Source organism: Perissodus microlepis, chromosome 23 (genome assembly GCF_051167445.1).
Source record: "Perissodus microlepis isolate ML-2025 ecotype Zambia chromosome 23, ASM5116744v1, whole genome shotgun sequence".
NCBI lineage: Eukaryota > Metazoa > Chordata > Actinopteri > Cichliformes > Cichlidae > Perissodus > Perissodus microlepis.
In genome coordinates this window covers 20,910,052-20,937,668 of record NC_140482.1, presented here as the reverse complement: position 1 = coordinate 20,937,668, position 27,617 = coordinate 20,910,052, and the positions used below count along the sequence as shown (strand labels likewise).

General features: G+C 40.7%; 1 long non-coding RNA gene across 1 annotated transcript in view; it reads left to right on the top strand.

The window, feature by feature from the left end:
• The first annotated feature begins 1,460 nt into the window (after nt 1-1,460).
• The window catches only part of LOC146361376 (uncharacterized), a 48,235-nt gene continuing 22,078 nt past the window's right edge, over nt 1,461-27,617 (top strand). Inside the window, exons 1-2 of the long non-coding RNA XR_014799525.1 lie at nt 1,461-1,538; nt 10,494-10,630. This is a non-coding gene — a long non-coding RNA (uncharacterized LOC146361376). The remainder of the gene's footprint in view (nt 1,539-10,493; nt 10,631-27,617) is intronic.

Below are 27,617 nucleotides of genomic sequence, written 5' to 3'. Positions count from 1 at the left end.
GTTGTTGTTTGTTAACCCACTTAACTCTGACCTATGAATGAACCCACTGAAGCATAAAAAAAGTCTCTTAACTCAAAGGATGAACCGGTGTTGTGTCTACATATAACAGATAACTTAGCAAAGAACCAATTTTAAATTGTTACTTTAGGCTCTTTGTTACTAGCAGTCTGTCACAAAAACACATAATTTGTTTCCATTTCTTTAGTTGAATCTATGAAAAATGCCAAAGATAACACAGTTTGACAGACAAACAATAGTATTTTTGCACCAACAGGGGGATTCCCAAAAAGCTATTAACTGTAAAGTTGGTATATCTCAATATGGTGTACAGTGTGTTGTTAAAACCTAAAAAACTATCTACATTAGATGAACAGTATCTGAAACTCGTGCACAGTACTGTGCATGCCTCTGTGTGTTTAACATCAGCCAAGTTTCAAGATCTTCTATGAAATACCATCTTCAGACAGCCCACTACATATATTTTAACTCCACATGTGACCACAACCTGGCAGCCTACAGTGTAATTTATGTGTAACCAACAAATCCCTGCACAGGCATACAGATTATCCACCCATCCATTCTCTTCCATCATGGAGCCTATCTCATTTACCACAGGGCAATAGGCAGGATACATGGACTGTCCGGCAGCCTGTTAGCAGGGTACACTCACATTCACATGTATGGGCAACAACCCAGTACAACCAATCAACTAAATACATGTCTGTGGAAGGAAGCCCAAGTACCCGGAGAACCTAAGCAGACACAGTTAGAACACGAAAACATACTCCCTTAGCCTCTTTGTTGCTTCACCACTTTGTTCCCATTTATTTCTATGGTCTAAAGCCAAGAGTTAAAAAATATGAAACTAATGTGCAACTAATCCAGACTAAAGTTGGAAAGATATTTATTGATCAACCTTCTTTAATCAATAACTCATAAGTGAGCCATTGTAAAAAAAAACAAACACAAACAGCACTTCTTTTCAACCGTATCAAAGTAGATAATAAAATGAAACTTTAAAATTCCATCAAAAAAGAGCAAACCTCAGGTTTTTCAAAGCAACAGGGACCGTCTACAAAGTGCAACCCTGAAACAAAAACAAAGATACTTAAAAAATATTCAGTCTACACAATGGGGTGTCACCAAAATCACTTCACATGTGTTTTTTTTAACACAGTTCACTACAAAAAAACCAAAAAAACAATTCACTAACTTCACAGATCTCTCGTCATCTTTTGGTTAGGCAGCGACAGTCAGTTTGGAAAACCTCCCATACTCTCAAACCTAAATGTTGGCAGGTGTGTACATGTGTTCCTGTTATCCTAACTACACCTACGCAAGTCAGTTTGGCTGTGTAGGCTGGCTTCTCACAAGAACTACAACCATGAAGTGCAATGCTACTGTAAGATGCTAAATTCTCTTTTTTCTTTTCTAATGTTTTTTTTTCTGCTACCAACTGTAGATTTTCTTTGGATTAGCAGAAAGAGGTCACAACTTGCTGAGTGGGATCTTCCTGCTGAGCGAACAGCATCAGTTTGGTAAGACTCTCCCATTCTTGACTTTTTTGGACCTGTGCTCTTTATATTATTATGTTTTTACCCTCATTGAGATATGCATACCACTGTCAGCAAACAGCGTATAACCTGAAAATACAGCCTGCTTTCATTCTCAGCAGTAATCTAATGTAACCCTGCTTGGATTTAATTTGCAAAATGACAAATAATTCAGAGCTCCTGATTTTTCTGTTTCTGCTCTTCTTGATTAATACAAATAACATAAAAAAACTGGCTCACAATGGTTTTCCTGCATTTCACCAGTGCTTGCTCCAACAAAGTACACATAATAGCACCTAGACCACAAATTGAAAAACCAAAACTCTTCTTATAATCTTGACATATGACCCGGTAGTAAATACTTTAGAAGGTTAGCGAGGCAACTGGAGCCTAGCATGGTTCCAAGAGCCTGGGAATGAGGTTTTAATGAGGAGCTCAAGCTGGTTTGGGCTCAGTCAAAGAAGCCTAAAGACTGGTTGGTGACCATTTGGCAACCAACCAACTAACCAACCAACCAACCAACCAACCAACCAACCTCAAAAGCACAGTCACCATTTGTCTTTAAACTGGATCAAGATACAGCCAACCTGCTTTTTTCAGTGGATGTCAGAGATCTAGACGTTATATGTAGCTACAGTAATTCATCCATATATGGAGGCATCTGAGCATGGAGAGAGATAAAAATCAATAATAGCTCAAATGCTCCAAAAGACCAACAACAGTTCAGCGACTCTAGTTAATGAAAGTAAAGCGTATCAGAAGTGACAACATTTGCTTGTGTCAGGACACCTGTTAACAAAACATGCTGGAATTATGTTCATTTAACCTGTAAAGTTGGACATTTTAACATGGCAGGGTATGAGCACTGGCCTGGTTCTGGAGCCAGTGTCAATCTTTCACTTCCTTTAACAGAAATTTTCAACCCTGATTCTTGTTTGAAAGTGACACGAGCCTGATAGCTTCTAAAATAAAGACGTGATGAAGAACTACAGTTTTCTGAAAAATAATGTTTTTGAAAAGTTTTTAAGCTTTGGGGTAAAGTCAGTTTTGGAGCATAGCGACACTGAAACAAATGGTGAAACTTGCTTCTCCACTTTGCACCAGCTCCTTAAATGTGAAAGCTGAAAATTGCGAGCAACCTTGGAGAGGAAAAAACAACCACTTGGAAACCCATTTATAGGATATTATTCCAAATCTTCTGAGAGCTGATCCTTCATGTTAGAGGAAGTCCCACTGAATCAGCTAAGCTGGAGAGCATGCAGGCCTGCAGAGACACCACCAGGCTCCCAGTAGGCTCTCTCTGCCTCTGCCTCCATCTTTGATGAGTCTCCCTGCTTTTTTTTTTACAATCAGCACAAATCAATATACATGCAACAAACATGCCTTATCCGCCTCTGATGAATGGCCGGGGACTGGAGAGAGTAAGAGAATGCGGAAGAGGGAGGCAAAGGCATGGAGGAGAGATAATCATATCTCCACCCTCAGTCAATAAGCCTACGCCTCATTACCGATGCATGAGGGAGGGCTGCGGGGGGAGAAAGTGATGGAGACAGTATGCACTCACATACTCATACTGTCATTACCTTAAATTAGCGGCAGAACATGATTATCCCTAACTTAATGCCACTCTATTCATATATGAAAACTGTCTGGTGTCATCCACACTTTGCCCGAGGAGAGGAGAACATATTTGAACAAATCTGCAGCAACATTAGAGTGCATATCGAAAAAAATAAAATAAAATCACAGATTATTTATCTTGTGGCAGAAATATTCACCACTCATGCACAAGATTAAAAATGTCTCTCTCAGTATAAAATGATGCAAGGGCAAGATGTTCCCTCCCTGAGCGGGCTTCACCATATTATTATGGCACAGGTCTAAAAATGGCTCTTTTTTTTGGAGCAGGGGAACGAGCTTACTTAATTGCAGGGATTTGGTGAATATCGTTTGAAATGAAACATCATCATCTACATCTTAACAGACACAGGCAGAGTGTGCGGTGGAAATGAAAGCAATTACTGCTCACAAAGGGGAAAATACTCTAAAAATGGTTAAACCACAGAGATCATATCTATTAAACTGTGTGGGTGGGACAGAAATAATGCTTCTTTTTATTTTACTTGCAATTGAAAAACTGACATACTGGAAAAAATAAAAAAAAGTGTGTGGTACAGCTCTCTCCATGCGCTTTCATATGATATGTTACTCAATATGGTTTCTTGAAAAAAAAAATTCAAGGTCAGCTTTGACCTTGGGCGCTAACAATGAAGGTCAAGGTCACCCAGTGAAGGTACCCGTGTCCTCCAAGACCTTGCATATTGTTGTGAAGTTAGTAGAACATCCATAAAAAACTGTGGGCAATATAACGTTTTACTGATTTTCACATTTGGTGTGACAATGACCAATTTTTCACCAAAATTAAATCAGCTCCAGCTGTTATTGGTTTCTACCATCACACAAAATTTAAAAGTGATATCTTGAAAACTGAATGCTAGACTGCTGACAAGCAGACAGACAAACCAACAGAGCTGAGAACATTCTCTCTCCCTTTGGGGAAAAATGAAACAGCTCCTCACCGATGGACATCAGGACCCACTGCATTTGAGTGTACTGTAATGTGTAGGTGTAACCACAAATTTTTCAGTTTGCAGGTTTAACTTTTAGTTGGGGGTGTTTTAACCTAACCAAACTGAGAGTCATTAGTGACAAAAACCAAGTGAAGCAAAGTGCAAAACATCAACATCCCAAATAAAACACTTTCTCCTGGCTGATAAACTTCTGCTACCACGACCCTTTAAACTTTCTACAAAACACCAATGTAGAGACACCACCTCTATTTCACTAAACAGCAGTATTTAACACCCAGATGTGAGAACTCATTGGTTAATGCTGTGCATTTGACCCAAACTGTGATCTTTTACTAAACATAGCCAAGTAATTTTTGGGGCCTGAACCAACAAGTGAGTACAAATCAGTGAGTAAAGCCTACAAACCCTGGTCTAGTGCAGGGGTGATCAATTAGGGCCACAGTTAGGGCTAACTGTAGCATCTACTTTTAGCAGTAACAGTTTATAAAGAGATAAAATTAACTGTGAGCAGAGTTACACTTATTGGTGCCCCCCCCCTTAGAACAGTCACAGGTTCTCATGTGGCCCCTTGGGGCAATTATTGCCCACCCCTGGTCTAATGACAGACTCAGGGATTAATTCACCCAGGACCATTATCTCCTGGCAACCAATATCATTTAAAGGTGACAATGCTAAACAGCAACCAAAGACATTTAAAAGATGTATGTAGCTACCACTGTGTCAGTTACTGGTTTCTGAAGCTTAGAGAGAAACATTTTCCCTCAATGAGGATGTGAAACCACACTCTCATTAGCTAATGACTTGTGATTGGCAGCTTGTTAGCTAATAAATGTGTGACTGAGAACCTTCACAGACATAATAAATGTGTGGTTTTATAGTACAGATAATGGCCTGTTTTCCAAACAGAGGCGGAGTCATTTCATTTCAATAGCTGTGCAATTTGGCCCAAGTTCGCAAACTAAGGTGGTGTTCAGCTGCAAGTAGTTTAATACCAGCTATAAGCGTTTGAATAAAGCTAAAACACGTGTACGTTAAATGTAGGCCTAGCTTTGCAGTCTGGCAGACACAGTTGGTATAATGGAAACATGCTTTAGTAACTGACACCAGTGCAGGAATGTATGCGATGATATTTCGACACTAGCTGTAGCGTTTTTTATCCCTTCAAGGCGTTGAAATGAATTATTAAAAAACCCGACTGAAAAAACTTTTTATCTGTAACAGCAACTGGTGGTTTTAAGAGTAACACTACAATTTTTCTATGCTGGATTTGTTTCGTCTTAAAAAAATGCGGTTTTCATTGAGTTTTTAAGTTTTTGATTGACCAATAATTTTCTTCATAGTTTTCCTGTTTTTTCTTTCAATAAAAAGATGATAACTAATTAAAAACTGATGCGCAAGGACACAAACTACGATTAAATTTAGTGACGACTTCGTTAACGAAGAAAAAAAGAGAGATGAGATCCAATCAGAATTAATTAAGTTGTGTAGAAAGACAACAAAAGTTTGGAAGTGAGCCAATCAATAAATTGTGCAGCAAGGTGAGACACGTACACGAAATAGCACTACTAACTCCCTGTTTCTTCTGAAAACTTTAGATGTAGTCCACTATAAACTAAAAGAATTTAGTTGCCTTAATTATCTGTGTGCTTTTATCTGTGATCTATTGAAATACCTGAATTTGTGTAGATCCGCCATTAAAACAGTTTAAAACCTTGCACGCTGTCCATGGTCCTGAAATTATAACAGTTTAATTAATTTAACATTTCACTGTTTATTTGACTCAGACTTCTATAAGACTGGAAGTCTTTTAGCAACCGCAGTAATCGCCACCAGAACAATCAGGAAGAACAGCTGTATTCAGCTCCTTGATGAAAATGTTAAGGTTAAGGTTTTGAAGGAGTGAATTTAACCTAAAATATGATTTTGTCCTGACCCGATTCGAGTAGCTTTTAGTGCCTAAACCTGTGACCAGCACCTCTTCAGCCTCCCAATTTAGACTTTCTTGCTTTTTAAAAGAGCGACATTACGATCCCAGATCATGTCACTTTACCAGCGCCAAAGGACACTTTATGCATATCCCCGTGACTCCAGCAGTGTCTGACAGAGCAGCAGTATTTGATGCCCTGGTAAGAAAATGGGTTTCATAAAAAGTATGGTTTTCATTTCCCTTGAGACTTCTCAGAAATCACACATGCAAAGATCAGTTTCACCTGTAATTTTGCATGTGCATAAATTTCAAAATTCAAATGGGATTTTTTCACCTGAAGTAGAATTCCAGATGTCTCGGATGGGCTTTTATTCTTTGATCTGGAGTTTTGTCCACCATCAGTCCAAATTCAGCTAAGAAGCTTTTTATGGGGAAATTTTAACATCAGTATTTAATTTATCTGTAAACCTGACTTCACCTATATTATGTGTATTACCCACACACTGGATTCAAGTTCCCAAATTTTGAAACACTTGAATCCTTTGAATTAGAAAAGATGCACAGGCTTCTATTTTTCTTTTCAGTGAGTTTGTTGTTGAAAGGAATCAGCAGAGGTTCATTAGGAGCATTCTTGTCAGTATCCTGGTCTCAGGTTATATTTCCCTTGCCAGCCTCCATCCTTTCTTGCCTTTCTTCTCTTCTCTACATCTTGAACCCCAGATCCTCCAAGATTAGAGTTTTAGGTTTTACAGCTTCTAGGGGCCATCCCTCCTGTGGCTTAAGAAGGGATGCCAAGTCCCCCCAAGAGGGCCACTGATCCAGAAGGTCCCCAGAGTTCGGCTCTTTCAGCCAGATTGACAGATACTAATAGCATGGATGCCTCTCATCCCATAGAGACGGCCTATTAGGGCACAGAGCCGAGGGGAGACCAGGAAAGTGGCCAACTAGTGGCTGACTTATTAGTGAGATTGGCGAGTTGGCGCCACTGCGGGGTGCTGTGCTGATATTCATATGTCCCGCCTTCCTCTTCTCCCTTCACCCATTCCAGTCCTGCAACCCTCATCTTCTCCTTTCTCTTCTCCCTCCCTTTGCCCCTCCTCTTCCCTCCCTATGTCACCTCTCCTGCTCCTCTGCCTCACTCGTACTCTCGTCATTTACTCCTTCTCCCTGCCCCTCCCTTGCTCTGAAGGGCAGGTCCCTTTTCCTAATTGATCTGTGGAGATTTCGGCTAACCTTCTTCCTCTTGCAAAGAGAGATGAGAGAGCACAGATTAGAGGTGAGAAAAGAGGGGGAGACGTGAAAGATGGATGGGTACTCTTTATGCCACTGCTGATATAGTAAGCACCTAACGCAACAGATCCAGTATGTAAACACGGGAAAAATGTTTTTTAATAAGTGTCCACTGTGCTCTTGGGTTTTATTAATTTGTTTATAATATGAATTGGACTCTGTAGCACTAATGATGATGACATTGATGACAATAATCCTGAATGCACTAATTTAATAAGCAAAACAGGAAGAGAAAAAAAATAGAAAAATAGTGAGGATGTCCCTGAATAGTTCTGGCTTTTGCCCCTTTAGAAACCAGTGAGGTGATAAGCGGAACCATTATCCAGGCAATCGATAAAGTGGGGACCGTGATTAATGTCACCCCAAGCTTGAGCATCCCAGGGCCAGGCCACAGGGACTACCTACCATCCCCTTTCAATACACTGCCCACAGCGGCTCATAACAAGCTTTGTGGACAAGCCAATTACGGTTGTTCTATGGTGGGCGATTTACATCGAGACTCTTTTTGGATCTCTTCATACTGGCTGTGTAATATTTCTTTGAGTATTCATTTATGCTCTTATTGTAACTGCAGTTCTTTTGGGAACTATTGCACTTTAAATTAATTTGAGAAATGAGTTTAATTATGTGTGCTTGACCTATGCTGTGGAAATTGGCTAAATTGGTGTACACTACAATAAAGTCAAGAAAAATTGGTCTTAGCAGCAGTAACAGACTTCAGGAACCGGATAAAAAAAAATATAAACAACAAAAGGCACACTTTGCTTTGTCAAGAAAAATGTAAATTGCTTTTATGTCACAAAAAGTAAAAGACAATAATGTTCAATGATGTTGAGGTCCAGGCTCTGTGGAGGCCAATCCATGACTGATAGTGTTCCACTTTATGTTTTTCTATGCAGGTATGATTTTACTGCATTGGCAGTGTGTGTGGGATCATTGTCATGCTGGAAAATGAATCACATGCTTTCCAGATGGTATTGTGTGTTGGATCAAAATCTAATGATACTTTGATAATTTCATCACTTTTCATCAGTTTTTACCAAAAAAAAAAAGTATATATCACACATTGCTCATTAATTTTCCTAAAAGCAATTAATAACATCACTAGCCACTAAAATAAGTAATTTGTGACACTACTCGTTACATTGCTTTTAACCTGAAATGCATTGTGACTTAATTACAAGTTAATATTGTAAACAGACCCACACATAAACAAAAATTGCTTTCCTAGTGACACATACGATCTTTGAAAACCAGCCCAAAAAGACTTCAAAGTGGTTTCCACACTTCAATGCTACAAGCCTGACTGCTCATCACTGCTGTTGTTACCTGTTGAAGCTCAGCTGCTGAGATGGGGTCGGCATTCGCTCAGCTTTAACGTCTCTCTGGGCTCTTCATTAGAGCCGTGTTAGCACGCTGTCTGTGCAGATACTTGCAAAAAAGCCAAAGTTGTGTTAGCAGCATAATACAGTTGTTTCTTTGCAGGACACAGTCTTGCTCCTTTCATGAAAATAAAAATAAAAGTCATGTGTCTGGCTCCTTGAAAACAAAATACAAACAGATGATTGATGGCTCAAGATTTTTGCACAGTACTGTAATTCCTGTACTAAACAGAATTAAAATATCTGGTAATATTCTAAATTTCTTTACAACACTAAACATAAAGAGTTAGCTGTTGTTTGAGAACTGCTGAAACTAAATCTTCATCTTTTAATCCTCACCATCAAAGCAGGCAGATCTTCTGTTCTTGGTGCCACAGAGCAGCAGGGCATCAAAAACTTGGATACAGTTTCGCAAAACATTTTGTATAATTGAATTCACTTTGTACAAACTGTGGCTATTAGACAACATGTCCGGCTCAGTGCCAGAGCAGTGCAGTGGGTATTGTGTAAACAAGGCAGAGTAAAGAAGCCAGGCTTGTGGAGGTGCACGAACGGTCCAGACATGTTTTGGTAATTAGTAAATGCATAACTCAACAGATCCATAACTTCAACCATGGTTTCACAGGGGTGTCAAACATAAGGCCTGGGGACCAGAATCGGCCGGCAAAGACTCCAGTCTGGGCCACTGGACAGTTTTGTAAAATGTGAAGGAGGAGCAATGAGCAACCACATTTATTCCTTCCAATTTAAGCCCAAAGAGTTGTGCTCACAGATTTCTTTCATTTACTACGGCAGGATTTCTTTATCACGTAGAAAAACTGAGACAAACTGTTAAAATTACTTTTTTTTTTCTACATTAAGATATCTCAGGGATTAAATATGTGGTTAAACTTCTTTACAGTGACTGAAAGGAAAGTCTCACTGGTCCCAATGAATTTGACATCCCTCCTCTAGAATGAAAGAGTGCAAACAGATAGTTAGCAGGTAAAAGTGATTCAGGGTTTTACAGAGTGGTCTAATATTGACTATTTTCTCTATATTGAAAGGATGTTTTCTGGGATTCTTATCAGAACACGTGCTGAATCAAATGTGGGAATCACGTCCAACATGCTCATCTTCTTCAGTCAATGAAAACAGCAAAGAACTTTGCATTCGGTGCTTGAAGGCAACGAAGTTTCTGAAGAATGCGAATGCCGAAACACGAGCTTTCTTATTCCAAGCAATTAGCCCATGTTGTCACAGTTATTTTATCATTGTACTCATGTCTGGAGATACTACTTTTAACTGTGCACATTTGCCATGAACCCATCCTTCTAACCTTCCACTCAGCTATCTTCAGTGTCACTCAGCGATCAGAGACCTGCTCTCTCCTCTCGCTTCCATGCAGCTATTATTTACAGGATTAGAGTGGTAGAGATCTTAGCACGAACACTCCTCTGCTGAGAGTGGAGAAAAAAGACAGGCAAATTACCAGCTAATGGACCACCGGGCACTAATATCTAAATCCCCAATCTGTCTGTAATTGCTGCAAAATGCTCCGGCTTGTGCTTTATGGGCGACTTCTAAGTGACTCTACCCCCCTTCTCACTCTCTCATTCCTTTCCTTGCTTTATTAAAGCAACAAGGAACGGGGAAAGAAAAAAAAAAAGAAACGAGTAGTGCTCTCATTTTCCCTCAGAGTCCTTTCACTTTCCCTGGTGGAATCCCCAAGACATCATTAATGTCTCTCCTCTCTTTCATATCTCGACAGAAAGGGAGTGAAGTGACCGTCCCGCAGCTGGCTGCCTTGCTTCGTCGTCTTCCCCTCCGTCGAGGAGCGAGTGATTAATTTCCTTGTAAGGAGAGATACAGCGGGGGGAGAGCGAGAGGGAGAGCTCCGTTTGAAAGGTGCTTTATTTGCATTAGCATTCATAATTACTTAATGACGAATCAGATATGGTTCATTGCGAGTAAGTGCAGAAACAAGCTGTCTGAATCATGTATTTCAATTAAAATACCACTAAAACATGGTCCTCCATGACCGTCCAATATAAGGAGGACTTTATTTATTTAGCTGGGGAATTATTATTGGGGGACGACGAGGCCTCGTTTCATCCTTTGTCACCACACTAGAAGGCAATGTTCTAATTAAAGAAAGCCTGTAAAACACTGAAGGCCTATTAGAAACGTTGAGATAATTATAGATGAAGAGCATACGTTCCACACGCATTAGGCCTTTGGCAGCTTAGGATATAGGGCAACACCTTCTGTAAGGGAATATTTATATTTTAAAATGCCCAGTTTTAATACATTTAGAGATATTGTCGATCAACTCTTGATATGAATGAAAAAAATGCCTCCGTTCTTTATGTAAAGCTAATAGCTGTCTAATATGAGTGAAGAGTTGGACCTTTTCAACTTGTTTGTGGTATTAGTGCCTTTGGGATGTGCTCTAGTTCTGGTAAAGGAAATTATAGTGCTTTCTTTTTAGCAACTATCCGTGCCCATACAGTTTATAGATGCACTTTGTAAACCAAGGTAGCTAACATTAGCCGACAGCATAGCGCCATCTTGTCTAAACATGATCACTTCTGGCTCCAGAAAAACAAGCTAGCACTGAGTATTAAGGCCCAGAAATAGGCCCAAAACAATGGCTCAATTCACAGTAAGCGTGTTCTTCCTTTATATTCAGGTTAGAGGTCACTCTTAAGAAGCAAATAGCTAGTTATGTTCTTTGGGCTAACATCAGTTTTCTATTTAGGGTGTTTTTTGGCTAACTGGCGCTAGCAAACCAAATACATGTTTATTTCATGTCATGTCATTTTAACCTGAAATAGGGAATCTTGCCTTACCTCAGGTATGATTTCTATCTTGAAGATTGATTCTTTCTGAAATAGAGAGCTATAGAGATCTCTATTAAGACCTGGAAGTGCTCGTTTCTAATACAAGAGTCCATTTCAGATCATCTTTAGTCTAATCTGAGGAGCCCACAAAACCTGCAGTACTTAAAAAAAAGAAAAAGAAAAAAAAGAACAAAGAAAAGTCCTTCATAACAAAGTAACTTCTCTTTCTCCTATCACAGTGTGCAAAAAGTGCCTCCTTAGCAATATCCCTTTTAATCAAGCCAAGCCACAATAGGAGACAGCGGGAAGCATGTGTAAATAATGCATTAATAACCATCCCAACCACACTCCCGGAGGCAGCGCCGGCACGTAGGGAGTTTAAATATCTCTAAGGGATACCTTCATCTGAAATGTGCTCAGCTCGCTGCTCAGAGCCTCTGCTGGAAAGAAAGAGAAAATATTGAAACTAATTGTGAGGAGTTCAATGGCAGTTCAACGTGGAGTGCACTTCCCAAGGCCTCGGCACGGAGCGATGGACAATCATGTCCGCAGAGCAGTCATTGACAGTTGCTCTAGAGGGTTGTGACTTTTGATGATGAGCTATTGACAATATTTCTATTTCCACTGATATTAACAGAAAACACGTTACAGAGCTTCCTTTTATTACTAAGACATACTTGTTAAAGCTTTATGTGCAGAAGTCTTAGTAAAAAAAGACAACATAACTTTGTCTGTGGCATCTCTTTTTTAAATGTCATGACACATAAAAATGCAGGGAAATATGCCAGCATTAAGACAAGGAGTGAGCATCAATACATTTTGTTTTCAATTCGATGTTTCTTGGTGTAAAAATATATTTGGCCAAAGATAATCAACGCAATGCCTCTGAGGTACTTCAGCCACAATTAGGTGTCACAAGCATGTAAACCGGCGTATTGGTAAGCCAGACTTTAAATTTGTTTTTTAATTGCTTAGTAATATTTATTTACAGTGTAAGTTTAAATTTAGTTTGGATGCTAAGTTTTTAAGTTATGTGTCATTCTGTCCATAAACACGATAGCTCAAAAAGTTTTAAATGAATTCTAATAAAACTTTGTAGGAGTGCAGAGTGGGGTCATGTTAACAATCTGTTAAAATTTGGGTCACATCCACAGAGGTCTTCAAGGTGAACTTAATGATTTATTGGTGAAAAAAATGACAAAGTGTCTTATAACTTAAAAACTGTGATTCTTACAAGGGTGATGTCCCATATGAAGGTTTAAAATATTATACTACATTTCACTGATTGATCGATAGCGCCATTTAAATACATGTTTCTTACTGCGACTGTTTCTGCTGGCAGCTTATTTTTAAAAGAATGCTTAAAATTCTACTGCCTTTGGTTATTATTATTTGCAACATTTAGTGAATGACACATTGGTTTATGTGGATTCTAAATGTCACGTCATAGTTTGCATCCATATATCGTGTCATGCTTGACCTCTGACCTCACTTTTAAATTTCACATCTGCATTCTTTTCAAGTTCTCCTCAAAGTGTTTTTTATTTCAAAGAAAGTGCTGTAAAGAGAAAAAGAATGAGTTGCCTAGCTACTTAAAAATATACTGTAGTATAATATTATATAATAAACTCAAGTTATTCATGTCCAGTTAGTTACAATTACTTAATACCTACTCCTACATAAAGTTTTTGTAATCAAAGTAAACATCTGTCATGCTAACCTTATCTGACTCTTACTGCATTTAAAGAAAAATAAATGAATGTAAACATAATACAATATTATTCCCTTAAAAGTAAATAATGCCCAGACATTGAACTGCCTGGTGAAGGTTTGTACTCTCGCATTGCTTCTTGTTTCCTCTTTGAACTTTGAATCTTATTAAGCACCATGCAGAATACAAACTTCTCGTCTTATCTTTTAAGGTCAACCAGATGTGTCATTATAAACCAACATATGTTAATCAACATATAATTTGACAAACTTTAATTGTTGGCTGTAAATTCAGGGGATGCATACTTTTGTGGCTGTCAGTGTTAAAAAAGAACAAGTTCATTATTAAGGTGGATGAGATTTAGCTGTGTAAACTCAACTGATTTCCCTCTGTTATCTGAAGGCCTAAAGTTTCTGAAAGTTTAATGTTCCTTGTTAGCAATGTGGGAAATAAATTGGGCTGCAAGCAGCCATGGCTGCCAGATTTGGCTTGGGATGAAATGCTGCAATATTGTCAATTGGACAAAAGATAGAGAATATGGATGGATATATTTTCAATATGCAGGAACAGCTGTCAGGGCTCTAAATAATATGCAAATCAGCTTTGTGAAAAATATATATGCAGTGCTTTATTGGTTTAACTAATTAATATTTCACTGAATACTGTACATTCGCCATACTATGCATACCAAACATGCTTGTCTGGTGCCAAACCACAGTATGCTGGCCTTGCCTTTGGTCCAGAAGCCTTGATGAAAAGCCAAATCAATGTGTTGAAACTTCAACCAGTGCCTCTAATCCAATGCTGTTTATGTCTGCTGCAGTCGATAGCCTGTAACCTTGGTCATGGATGCGGCGCTTGCCTTCACATCACCACTGTCGTAGTGCAACAACCTCACAGCTGCAATTCTGTCAAGTTTTTATGTTCTCACCTCGGCTGAAAAGCTTTGCTGTGGGTTGAGAAAGGTCTCTAACAGTCTCTGGCTTATGAAACGGCTTCAAAGCCAATCAGGGAACGTGGAAAACACACTGTCATCACGCTAAAACTGAGGCTGCTTCTCAGAGTTCCTGAAAAGTTGACATTTTAGAAGTACAAGGCTTTTACCCTAAAGCAATGACATAGTATCCTGCTGTGGAAGCCTGCTGTAAGAATGAGAACATCTGGCCTAAGATGCAGAGACTGTGTGTTTGTGAACAGATGCGTGTTCATGTACACAATGACACAAACCCAGTCAGTCCCTGCCAAATCTTTGGTATATGAAACCGCCACCTCCCCCCTTACAAGTCCCCCCCACACCCAGTGGTCCCATTCAGCACGGGGAGCAGCGGGCGCTTCGGCTCGCCACCAACGAGACCCTCTGCCAGTGTTAAGCCCTTTTAATGACTGGATTTCCTCCCGATTGCCAAGTTCCCGTGTAATTGCTTGATGGTCAGCCCGTTGCTGTGCCAAAGCTGGGGGGGGGACGCTTGGCAGCCGCTTTGGTGTTGGCTTGGACAAGGGTGAGCAGAAATAGCTGCAGCGGAAGCTTTCGGAGTCGCCGATCGGACAGTCACAGCCCGGGGTTTTCACACTGAGAGGCATCAGAATGAAAAAGAGCCTTGTTGTCAGAGAAAAGACGGCATAATGGACAGATTGTTTCTGTTTGCTGAACCCGCGAAGGATTGTGTTACCCCAAAAGCATCACTTCACGCTCACACACATCCAAATCTCTCGCTGTGTTCCTCTTGGTTTCTTTCTGTCTTATTTGCTATTACATACCTACTGTTTTTTTCTCCCCAGAATCATTAGAATCACCAGGCTTTTATCTTGGCTGAGCTAATTTCTGAAAATAGAAAGCATAGGTTAGCAAAAAATCAGATCACTAAATAAAACACAGCAGGAAAGAGATTTTGGAGCGGCGCTCCAATACCTACCATACATAGCTGCAGGTTGTCAGTTTCCTTTGTCAGCTCCAAATGGGAATCACTGCCCTTTACGCACTTATCAGTGACCTTAAACCCAGCATATTTAGCCGCCTTTTGTCTCAGCATACAAAGATATCCAGGAGGCTGTAGTTTTTAAAAGACGGAAGAGGAGGGGGAAAAAAGCCAAGATGTATGGTAATGCCCTGTTCGGCTGCACTGGCGCTGCCACTGTGGCAAACAAAACACTCTTTAAAAGACCCATAGAGCGAGAGAGGTAAGGAGATACATCAATCAATTAACAATTACCCCTGCTGCTAATCAGCTGTCCCCGGCCTGTGCCGGCCGGCCCTTTTGTAATCCCGTTGGCAGCATCAATTAAATTCTTAAGGTTAGTCTATTGAATTTTCCAGATAGGGGAAGATGGGGGTGGGGGAGTGTGAGGGAGAAGGACAAACTGTAGCCCAAACCTTCACCAGCTTCTCTTCTCTCATACACTATATCAGGCTTTCATAGCACCTAACTGAAAATTGGCTAGAATTAGTAGAAAACTGACGAAAAGACTATAAGCAGAGACGATAAGACACCCCGGGTTAGGACAGGCCTACAACACAGCGTAATACAGCGAGACAGCTGTGAGCAGCAGAATGGGAGAGGCGAATTGTAACTTGTGCAAGGGCTGCAGTTTGAAATAAAAGTGAACAAGGTGATGGTCTTGTACGCTGAAGGGTAAGAGGGTGTGAATTATAAAGCGAAGAGGAGAAATGAGACCAAAAAGTCGCTCAGCGCCGTACCTGTGTGACTGTGTGGGTGTGTTTGTGTCTTTGTGAGAGCCAGTTAGAGAGTTAGAACCTGAAAAGTGAGGACTTTTTTTTTTTTGGAAAGCAAGGCAAGTTTAGGCTGTTCTACTTTCTCATCTTCTGATCTTTACACTCTACTGTCAGTTTTACAGGCAACCTCAGAAAAGTTAGCTAGAAACTTGGAGAAACCTGAATTCATTGGACATATAGGAACAATGTCACTCATTGCTTTCTTTTCTGTTGGCTATTTAGTTTTGTAATTTCATGTGTGGCATACAGAAAATGTTTGGCACGCTTTACATCCAATTATAATTCAGTTACTAACTGGGCTGAGTCCCAGTTTTGTCCTACTTATTAGCAGAAAACTCGCTGGGTTAAAGCAGTCAGCTGTATACCCTCAGTGTCCTTTATAAAATGCACCATCAAATGCATTTACACCACTTTTAATACATGTAACAGCTTAAGGTTAAAATTAACTTCAGCTTAATCCATCAGTAAGTAAGTAAGTCTACATCTCAGACACCAGTTTATGTAACTCATCTGCGTACTGAATCTGAAGGCAAGTGATGAGATTTTTGGTACCAAGAGGTTACATGTTTCAAAGATAAACTTGCTGTATAACCCAAGTGCTCTTGAGCTTCAGGCCATGAACTGATGGTCGGACATCCTCCTTCAGGTTTTTCTGAATTCGTGGTTCCATCAGTTACAGCAAGTCGTCCTGAAACAGCAAAGCAGCCCCATCACACTACCACTACCAAGTTTGACTGTTGCTGTGATGATCTTTTTATGAAATGCTGTTAGTTTGATGTCAGATGTAACGGGACTTAAGCCTTCCAGAAAGTTCAGCTTTTGTCTCGTCAGTTCACAGAATATTTTCTTGGGGATCATCTAGATCACGTGTCAAACTCAAGTGAGTGGTTAATGTGTCTTATAATAGGTCTATAATAGGTCTATATGTCAATATGTCGATTGTGTTACCAGTGCAGTGACAGTATTCCGCCACTAGGTCGCAGTTTATCCATATCTGTGTTTAATTAATGCGACAAGTGATAAGAGCTATCCACAAATGATCCCAAAATGTCCAGGAAGAGAAAGATTGATGCAGACGGAAGGATGTTTCAAGAAAGATGGGAAGGTGAATACATGTTTATGCTTCAAGGAGAAAAACCAGTATGTCTTTTGTGTCATGAGGCATTGTCGGTAGTCAAAGAGCACAATATACGTTGGCATTTTGACACCAAACACGGAGCCAAGTATGCCAAAGTTAGCCTTCAAGAAAAACAACAAAAAGTCAAAGAATTAAAAGACAAACTGTGATGGCAGCAGAATGTGTTCACAAAAGCCAAAGCCAAAAATGATGCGGCAGTGAGAGCTAGCTTTATTGTGGCTGAAGAAATCGCCCGCGCTTAAAATGTTTTTTGGAGGGAGTGCTTTTGAAGCAATGCATGCTGAAGGTGTGTGTGCAGGTGTGCCCCGACCAGATACAGACTTTTCAAAATGTCAGTTTGTCAAGAAACACCATCGCCGACCGAGTCACAGAGCTAGCAGGGAACCTTTCAACACAGCTAACTGAAGAGTCTCGCAGTTACACAGCTTTCTCATTAGCTGTTGATGAAAGCACAGACAACACGGATACGGCGCAGCTATTCATTTTTATTAGAGGCGTTAAGCCGGACCTCTCTGTCACCGAGGAGCTCTTGGATGTAGCTGCCATGCATGGGACCACAACGGGACGGGACATTTATAATGCGGTGGAGAAATCCATAAGTAAAACTGGATTGCCCTGGGAAAAGTTGGTGTCGTTAACTACAGATGGCGCTCCTGCTATGTGTGGGGGAAAAGCAGGACTGGTTGCTAAAAAGTAACTGTCACACACCACTGATAACGTATCACTGCATTACCCATCAAGAAGCTTTGTGCGGAAAGGTGCTGGAGATGAATCATGTAATGAACACGGTCATGAAAACTGTAAATTTCATTCGGGCGCGTGGCCTGAATCACCAGTTCCAGCTGTTCCTGCAGGAGATGGATTTGGTGCATGAAGACCTGCCATACCATACAGAAGTGAGGTGGCTGAGTAATAGCAAAGTCCTCGAACGACTTTTCTGAGCTTAGGAAGAACATTGCTCTTTTCATGCAGAATAAAGGAAAACTCCTGTCTGAACTGTCTGATCCAAACTGGCTGTGTGATTTTGCCATCTTATGTGACATAACTGAGCATCTCGCGCAACTGAATCAGAAGCTGCAGGGACGCAAACAAGTCATCGCACAGATGTCCGATATGATCACATGTTTCCAGCATAAACTGGATCTATGGAAGTGCCAAGTGGAACAGGGCAATCTTGTCCACTTTTCTGTTTGTCAGAGGATCTCAGCCTCATTTCCGGGTGTTTTTTCATGTGCTCGTTTGGCTACAAAACTCAGCCGGTTAATGAATGAGTTTGATCGGTGCTTCTCGGACTTCAGAGCACAACACTCGGGCTTTGCCATCTTTACCAGTCCTTTCACCACTGATGTCAGCAAAGCCCCCCCATCACCTTCAGCTCGAGTTAATCGAGCTTCAAGGCGACAGCGGCCTGAAAGCAAAGTTCCAGGATGCTGCAGTCGTGGACTTTTACCGTTTACTGTCCCCTGCTGTAATGCCACAGCTTCGACTTCATGCTGCCCGTGTTTTGTCCATGTTTGGGAGCACCTATTTGTGTGAACAGATGTTTTCAACAATGAATCTGAGCAAAACCAAGCACAGATCACGCATCACTGATGACAACCTCCACGCTGTTTTGTGGATTGCAACAGCACAAGAACTAAAACCAGACATTGACACGCTGACCAAAGGAAAACAGTGTCAGACATCAGGCCAGAAAACACATAGGTAAGTAACTTTAAAAACCTATTTAAAATATAATAAAATGTATTTCAACCAAGTGCAATTTAATGACAGTACTTACATGTTGTTTTGTGTTTGTTGTTTTCAGAACATGATCAATGGATAAGGTTGGTGGAGAGCGGATCCACTTGATGTGTTCAAGGACAGGCAGCATGTCATTTTGAACTCTTAGTTGTGAGCTGAGACAATGTTTATTTGTTATTTTGAGTTATATTATACTACTTTATGTGCAATAATGTTTTTGTTGTTTACAGGTTTTACAGGTTTATGCAGACAAATGTTGTTTTTGTAAAATTCTACATCTGTCACATGTTCTTGGTAGCTCACTATTTATGGTCGTATGTTATTCTGACCCTCTCAAACGAGACCAAAGTTATTATCATAACTTGTTTAAATATTTTTCTTTATTTGCTTAAATAGTTTGATTGTTGAGCAGTGGAGTAATGTGGGTTTCTTAACTTGACAAATTAGATTAGATGTATGTTACAGTAACAGAACAACAAGCAAACACTTTTTAAATGCACAGTAATTTTTGTAACTTGCATGAGTAATAAATACATTTGTCAATATGTTATGAAGTAGTTACATTTATTTTATGTTATATTTGGTTACATTGAATTACATTTATACTATTTTACAGTTACATCTGGCCCTTTGAGGGCAACCATTATGCTCATGTGGCCCTCAGTGAAAATGAGTTTGACACCCCTGATCTAGATGTTTTTGGTAAATGTCAGATGAGCCTTTGTGATCCTTTTGGTCAGCAGTGGTTTTCTCCTTGAGCTCTCCCATGGACGACATTTTTGCCCAGTCTCTGTCTTATTGTTGAATCATGAACTGTGACCTTAACTGAGGCAAGTGAGGCCTGCAGTTATTTAGATGTTGTTGTGGTTCTTTTGTGACTTCCTGGATGAGTCGTCGATGTCCTCTCGCTTCACCACTGTTCCAAGTTTTCTCCATGTGTGGCTAATGTCTCTCACTGTGGTTCACTGTAGTCTCCAAAGACTCTGAAATGGTTTTGTAACCCTTTCCAGACCCTTTTCCACACTGTTTCTCAGCTGTTTCCTTAGATTGTGGCATGACGTGTTGCTTTTTGAGATCTTTAAGCCTGCTTCACTTTGTCAGACAGGTTCTATTTATGTGATTTGTTGATTCAGCAGGTCCGGCAGTTGTCAGGTCTGGATGTGGTTCATGAAACTGAACTCAGCTTTCAAAAAATGTCCTTAATCACAATTAATTTGTGATGTAACACAGGGGTTCAATTACTTTCACCACAGGGCCAGAAAGGTTTGAAAACGTTCTTCCCATAATAAATGAAATCTTCATCTATGAAAAACTGCATTTTGTATTAACTTGGATTATCTATTTTGTACTATTAATATTTTTTTAAGGATCTGAAACATGTAAGTGCAACAAATATGGAAAGTTTTTCCAAAAATAGCTAACAGACTCAAACCAGTTATCTAATAACTATTCTACTTTTTAGCATATACAACAACACAAATGCCTTTGAAAACAGACTGAACAACTATTGTATCTCACCTTTAGCAGTATTGTTAACAGCATCTAGCCAGATAGAAGCACCTATCTACACTCAAATAAGAAAACAAACTCCACTGTATTATCTTTTAAATAATACTTAAAATACCCTGTGATAGATTATTGACGTGTCCAGTGTGTACCCTGCCTTTAACCCTGTCACCACTGTGATTGGCCTTCCACTGATGCGGTGCTGGTACTTGAGTCAGTTCTGACTTGGTGCCTTTTGAGGATCAGCCCACATTTTCAAAGGTTAGAAAACCTGGTTTTACATACAGTAGGTTGGGAAAATTTAATTGGAAAGAAAACTGTGGACAGAATCTGCAGGCTGCACCTACCAATCAGTGGTTCCATGATTTTTGTGTCGAAAATGAGCCAAACAGTTTCGAGCATTTAAACCTTTGGTTTGGATGCTTCTGCTTAGGGTTTGCAAGAAACCTTTGCATTTGTTTCCCACTGTCCTCACAAGTGTAGAAATTCCATGTGTTGAATTGCATGTGTGTCCCCTTTGGCAAAGTCAGCACAAATACGCACAAACATGATGAGAGGCAGCCATACCGCGCATGACCAAGACAAAAGGTGGAGTCTTTGATCTGTCCATAATGACCTCAGGAAACCAAGAATCACATCATTATGTTAAAACAATCCACCCTTCACACACATTTGCTGACCATACTAATTACACATTGCCTAATCAATACATTATTTAATCAAACCAAATGAGTCCTTTTTGTCCCTCGCTGTGCTTTTATGGCTTGCTGTTTATTGTTCGCTTCCTCCAAAGCCTATTTGTAATTTAAACCAGGAAGCATGTGAACCTGATAGGAGCACCGCTGCAGCCTGCTGGAGGATGAGAGCGGAGAATGCTGACAGCGCTCCTATTTCCTCAAGTGAAACTCTAACTGGCTGACCCTCGGAGGCCTCTGGCGTCTCGCTGAACTCCTGCTGCCTGCGATTGATTCAGATGCCGAACTTATCATCGAGGGAGATGTGGCAGAAGAAATGAAGAATTCTGCCTCAGCATTAGACGGGGGGAGGGGGGCACCAACAGGGTCCAAATATTCAAATACTGAGAAAAGATTAAGGAAACACAGATGACTTGCGTGCTGACTAAGAGCTAGAAAACACAGAGGAGCTAAAAATTAACTGTCAGTGCTTTGAGCAAACACCCAATATATGAATATACTTTAATATGGATATAGTCAGATAAATATTATCTACTTTTTAGTGTGACATAATGGCCATTTCTAGGTCCAGATGCTCCTTCTGTTCCCCAAAAAATGTAACAAGCATATAATCACTATTGGGAATGTGAAAAATTCCAAATTCTTTCAACTGTTAAAAAAATAGTTGAGTGTAGCCGTTTTCCCAGGTGTCATAATTAAGTGTAGACCAGACATCAGACTTGTAACATTGATTGGCATTAGAGGTTAGTGGTAAGCTCATCAGTTGACCTTTACAGATGATAATCCGTGTTCTGGTTAAGCATTTCAAAAATAAAAAAAATATACAGGGCTTCTTTAATTACAAATGTAAACAAAAAAATAAAAAAAAACAGCAAGGTTTTGAAGGTTAGTGAATATCTATAGTGAATTATAAACAGGTCCATAATTTTTGGACAAAAACACATTTGTTGTTTTTAGTTTTCCCTCTCTACACTACCACAGTGTATTTTAAATCAAACAATCAATATGGGACTGAAAATCAGACTTTAATTTTAAGTTGCAAAAGTATTGTGTCAACTGTTTATGAATTGCATAAAATAAAAAAATTTAGAAATTCCTAAATATGCAAAAAAAAATTGTACAACCTCGTGAAATAAAGCTCAAAGTCTGCTCTTCAGTCATACAATGATAGATACACCATAAAAATGTGCCTATGAAACTGTGTACCTGTAACGGTATGGTTAGCTACAGATGTTTTGTTATGCTAATATACTCTAAAGACAGTGGCCCAGGTAATGTGTTTAGGTTTTAGGGTGAGAGTCAAATTTTTGTAAAGTGTATGTTTTGGCAATTGTCAACATATTTGGATGATGGGGCCATGCAGGGAAGTCATCTGCTAATGCTAGCCCTGGTGAGCTTACATACTGACAATCAGTTGCAGTATCTGCACAATATTATATCACAAAGAAGACAAGGGGAAATGGAAGAAACTGCAGCCACAGTGAGTTTGAGATTACAGTGTTAGAGGTTAGTAATTGACATGTGGCTGTCTGATAGCCTGAACCAAGTCTTAGTTAGCTAAACAGCAAAAATGCTAGCATGAGCCTGACAAGTGGAGTATACACCATAAAGTTTTCAGAAACATATAACAGGATTGGTTTTCCTTGTAAATTACTATCTTATTTTGCCTCTTTGGGTTGAAAACCTTTACATGGTTAGCACACTCTGTAATAAATCCAGAACGACTGTTTAGGCTCCACACTGGGTAAAAAAAACTAGCCTCAAATGCTCTTTGACAAGACAGAAACTACAGGCCAGTTTGGGTGGAAATGCTAACTGTGTTCATACACCTTAACTGTGCTGGAGCTACTGTAAAGAAAGTGTCAACCTAAACAATAGCAGAGGCTATGTGCTCCTTCTGCAACATCTCCCCATCACGCGGCCTCCATCAGCACGTCTGGCTGCGCGGCAGAGCGTGAACGGGTAGATTTTCCGGTAGCACAAGCCTGAGATGTGCTCCTGCGTCTCGGTGAGCTCGTTTTGCCGGGCCTCCTGCCGAGTCTTCCTACTGCCACTGCAGGGAGACGAGACTTTGCAGCCCCAGGACACAGTCACTACGGGGGGAAAGAAGGGGGTAGGAATAGAGGGAGGGGAAGGAAGAGCGATGGAGAAAAGAAGAGAGGAAAAAGATGCATGAAGGGTTGGGGGGGTGATAATGAGAGGTAGAGAAGATGAAGGGACAGACATGAGACAGAGGGGAGCGAGGGGAGGGGAAGCAGAAAGAGGTAAACAGAAAGCAAGGAGAAGTCGACAAACACAGAGAGACAGAGGGGGGGAAGAAAGAGAAGGAGAGAATGATTGCTCGCGGCTCATTTCTCCACACATGAGCCCATCTGTACAGCGCCCAGGGTGGGACGGCACCACTGCTCTGTCTGAAATGACTGAGCGAGCCAAAGACACCCCAGCACCACAGGAAGCCAAATGCAATCCCATGAATCCCGGGCTCGCCTATTATTCTGCAGAAAGCCCTTTTAAAGTGCCATTTTTTCTCGCTGATGGTGCCTTGTTGATTTACTTTCTTTTCCATCATGATTTAAGTTGTTCGTAATGTGTCAGAAAGACACTCACAGTTGAATTTCATGTTTGAATATTTGGCTTTGTACACTCTTATGCCACAGACAAAGATATATGTATGTATGTATGTGTATATATACATATATATATATATATATATATATATATATATATATATATATATATATATATATATATATATTTATATATATATATATATATATATGAGTGTGTGTATTTGTATATACAGACGCTCACACAGGCTGAATTTCTCTCAGACTTGGTTCCATCAGCAGAGCAGCACCACAGGGGTAAAAAGGAGAAATTGACTGGCAGAGAGCAAGAAATGGTGTTTGCAGTGAGCATCTTGTGGTATTGTAATATTTACTGTTAGCACCTCAGGCTACATGATACGCTCCACTGTCACCATCAAACAAGCAGCTCTCTGAAGGAGGGAGCACATCTGTTGTCACCCCTCCAATCCCCTCCCTCCCTCTCCCTTATTTTTGCCATCTCTGGATTGAGAAAAAATTCCAAGTAAGAAGAGAGAGTAGCTGAGGAAGTGAACCCTGGAGTAACAGAAAAAACGCACAACTTTCTGACCCTCTTTTCTCTTCACCTTTCCTCTCCCTCTGACCGCGGCTTAGGATGCAGCCAATTCAAATTGATCATTCCTCTGACCAATAATTCATTGTGATGGAGCAGACGTGGTCTGTGCGTGGCGAGCGCCCACCGCACAATGGCACCTGCATACTAAATAGCCTCGCCAACCAATCACGCCATTGCATTCCTGGTCAGGTGACCCGCTGTTTATCCTCTGATAAATGGCAGGTCAAGTCGGGTGGCGCTCAGCGCCACATCTCTCAGCACCATGTCACCCGTACTCCCGACCGCTCATCAAACCCCCTCGCTCCCTTTCCGCAAACCCCTCTCAGCCCCCTCCACCCCTTAAGCCCCTTCTGCAATCACAGACCCCCCTCCCACCACCACTAACACCACCACCGCCACAACCCCCCCGGCATTTGCCCCGCATGCATCCATTATTCTCCATGCTGGCTGCACCGTCAGCACAGTCATGATTGCTGACTTCTCCTTCCACTGCCAGCCTCCACTTTGAACACAATTAACTTAGTAATTGCATTTGTTTTAGGAGTATGTGAGTGATTATCAAAGCCACCTATGATCCTCCAAGCATACACACTCGCTGCCTTGCTTCTCTGTTGATGGACGCTTGTGCAGGCAAGACCACCGGGGGGTACAGAGATAGGGCTGGGAGCACTTCAAAGCAAAGCTCGCTTCCTTGCTCAACCTCATATACCTTATTAGAATCCCCTGATTGCCAAACCCCTCTGTTGCTATTGTTTATCTGTTTGTTTCTTGGGTGGCCAGCGAGCAGAGGCTTTTCAAATGCAGGGGGTCATTTTCAGCACAGCTGCCACTAACAATGCAAAACACAAGGAGAGACTGAACGGTGGAAATGGCACACACCTACACTGCAGACGCGGGCTTTTGATTTGCAATTGAAGAGGCTGATGTGAAAATGTGTGTTTAGGGTGAAGTGTTTTGCTTTTCAGTGGCTTTTCCACCACAATCAAAGGAGGGAATGGCCTGTATGCAGCTTTAGATATAACTTTAAGTTGTAGTCAGTGCAATTCAGGGGTTATGAATGAAAAAGACTCTTTCCAAGCTCTTCTTGTGATTTCTGTGTTTTCTTCAGCAATGTCATACAAATGAGTGTTGTTGTATTTCTAAGCATGTTTCATGCTGGTTTGAGTTCTTTCTTCATGAATTTCAGAAGTTTAAAGTTTATTTACTTCCTGCCTTTGTTCTTTTCCCCACCATTGTCATTTCCTGATTGAGCTCACTAGTGCCTTATTATCCTTTTCCTTGGTTCATATTCAGCCTTTGTGTCTTCACTCAGTCTTTGTGTGTTACCTTTTCATGCTTTCCACATGAACTATAGACGTCCATAGCACTATAAATGTTTGAATGTAGGTGTTTTCAGCCCGGTTCCCACAGGTGTATAAAATCAAGCAGCTAGCCATACAAACTGCCTTTGAAATCACTGATGCTGTAATAGGACTTCTTTTATCTTAGATCATCCACAATCAAGGTTTAAGTGCTATGGGGTTAGTGAGCTGGGAGCTTCGTGGCATGGGTTTCCATGTGCTGTAGGTGTAATCTAAATGGAGCCTAGGACTTTTGCCCATCTTTTGCCAGCCTGGTTTGGATTTCTGATTCAGGTTTTGGCCTTTTCATTTAATTAAACTAAAGCGTTAACTGTACATAATAAAATCAGACTTTTTCGGGGTGACACAACCAATAGATATTATTGAAACTTCCTCACAGCAAGGAACAAACCCCTCTGAATATCAACATGAGTAAGACTGGAAAGCAGTGAAGTAGAATTTCTGTAAAAATCCCAGTTTAATATAAATAAAGATTAACAGGTAAAATTATTAACTGCTGTTGTAGTTAATAATTAGTTGTAGTTAGTGTAGTTGTAGTTGTAGCTGTGAAACTTGAAATCTTGTGTTTGAGTATGGATTTATATAAATGCATAATATAAATGTCTAAATGTATATTTTCTTTTGTGTCTTTTAATTGTTCGTCTAAAATAAAACGCGACAGGAGAGAAAAATGTATTTCGTAAATCTCAAAATTAACCGTTGCACAAAAAAATTAGTTTTTGCCTGTAAGGCTTCACTTTTTGAGACAAACAATAGAGCCAAATTCAGCTGTAATTTCTCCAAATTTGCCAACACCCCCATGCTTGTACAGAACAATCCCAATGTAACACGGGGACATGAACTCCTCGTCAAAATCTCAAACTCGGCATCATCAGCCTCCGTTGCCTTCTTCCACAATTCCTACGTTCAGCCGTGTACATCCCTTTTGCACTTGAATACTGCACCTCTGCTTCTTTGTGATTCCAAACACCAGCTTGTGTGATGTTCCTGCATTATTACACATACATACACAAAATACTCTATTCTGGCCGCATTTTGTGGATCCCTCTTACGACAATGACTTTGAATAAAAGACCAGTATTGCAGCCTTTTTTTAATTGAAATGCAAACTACATCAACGGCTAGGCGGCGGAATTGGCAATACTCTCCTGGCGGCGTGATAAAGGCTTTTTTGCTGTTTCTGTGGCTATCGACTTGGTCATGTGTGTAATTGCCTAAAGCGTTTCTGAAGCCTCCGATGCGCCAATGTAAATATTAAAGAGAGCGCTCGGCTTAATAAAATGCTGTTCAAACAATATGGGGGCCCGAGTTATCTCCTGTCCGTTTTTCAGCGGGGCCCGTGCGTCTAGGGGTTGTGCGAGGGGAGACGGGGGGTCAGTATCAAGATTGGACCTGCTCCTCCATAAGTGACGGCGCAAACGAAGGGGAGCGAGGCGGCAGCTGATTAAATGAATCCGCTGTAAAAAAAGAAAAAAAAAGAAAGAAAGAAAGAAAGAAAAGAGAAAAAAGCAAAGAGGGCAAGAAAAAGGAAGTGAAAACAGGAGATATTTTAGAAAGTGAGAACTGTACGGGGAGAAGTAAAGGAGGAGGAGTGAGACTGAAAACAGCAGGAGGGAGGGGAGTGGTGGATCAGACAGAATCTTTAATGGTATTGATCCTGTCCAAGGCCACGGTGGAGATGAAGGCCTCCCTGCACTCATACCCTGCTGTTGTCACCTTGACCTTGGGCCAATCCCTGACCTCTGATCCTTTTGATCCCTCCAGCCTCGCTCCTGCTGACCCTCTGGTCGCCACCACCCCTCACCTACTGGTCCCCACAGCTGCTGCACCACCTTCCTAAATGAGAATTGACTTTGCTGCTGTGTGCAGGGTGGAAATGTGAGTTAAAGGGTGTCAATAATGTTTCAGAAGAACAATTTCTGTGGCCGTTTCTCCTTTTTTGTCTGGCACGGCGTAACATTTTGACATTTGCCCGCTGCCTGATGCCGTAGCGCTCCCAGTTGAA